This window comes from Lolium rigidum, chromosome 6, assembly GCF_022539505.1.
Source record: "Lolium rigidum isolate FL_2022 chromosome 6, APGP_CSIRO_Lrig_0.1, whole genome shotgun sequence".
Lineage (NCBI taxonomy): Eukaryota > Viridiplantae > Streptophyta > Magnoliopsida > Poales > Poaceae > Lolium > Lolium rigidum.
This window is the reverse complement of record NC_061513.1, coordinates 357,597,410-357,598,462: the sequence shown is the minus strand read 5'-3', so window position 1 is coordinate 357,598,462 and position 1,053 is coordinate 357,597,410.

Genomic DNA, 1,053 nt, shown 5'->3' with positions numbered 1-1,053 from the left:
TGGCCGTTGGGGACCCCGCCAGCAGATAACTGGCCGAATCTCGGCAAGGCGAGCGCGGCTCGATGCGGGATGCGGGGCTAGGCTTGAGGCGGCGTCTAGCCAGGGTAGGGGCGTCGGCAGGAAGGGCCGGCGGGGAGGGTACGAGGGCGGCGAGCGCGACCCGGTTGGATGAGCAGCGAGCAACCGAACGAGCAAGACGGGGCGGACGGGGAAATAGAACCAGATCGAACGGTTTTCACTTGGCGGTGGCAGTTCTTGGTAATTTCTGACTGCTCCGCGGTTTGCTGATTCGCGAATTTGCAAAAGTGGTGCTCGAAGTTTTACACAGCGAATTGACCCAGCTTCTGAGATCTAGCTCCGTGGAGTTTGTGTGTTCGGCACTACTCCGCGGTGGAGTACCAAGAATCTGGAAGCTAGGCTGTTCCCGAACACGCCCTAACTCTACTTTTTGTGAAGCATCTATTTTGAAGGAGAATGTTGAGCTAAGGGCTCAACTTGAGTTACTAACTAGCAATTATGGTATATTGGAAAAAATTCATGGAAAGCTATCTACCTCCCATGAGGATTTTTGTAGCATCCCATGATAGGCTAAAGTTGGCTCATGAGGCTATTATGTCAAAGGTAACATCTTGTGAGCCTCATGTGGAAATTAGCACTACTACTCAAAATTCTATATTGCCAAGTGCTAGTAATTCATCCACTCATAGTATTGCTAAATTTTGTGATGAATTATCTTCATGGCCTTGTTGCTCTAACAATGAAGGTTCTACTTCCTCTAGTACTTGTGTTGTTACTAACCATGTATAGGAAATCAAAGAGCTCAAGGCCCAAGTCACTTCTTTGAAGAAAGACTTGGTAAAGAGTCATGAAGGGAAATGCAAACTTGACAAGATGTTGAGTGTGCAACAATCCCCCAATGACAAGAGTGGGCTTGGATTCAACTACAACAACAAGAACAAGTCAAGAACAACAAGAATAAGAAGGGCCAATTACAAGTCAAAGACCCGACCACGATCGTTTGCTTCAAGTGCAAAATTGAAGGGCACCATGTTA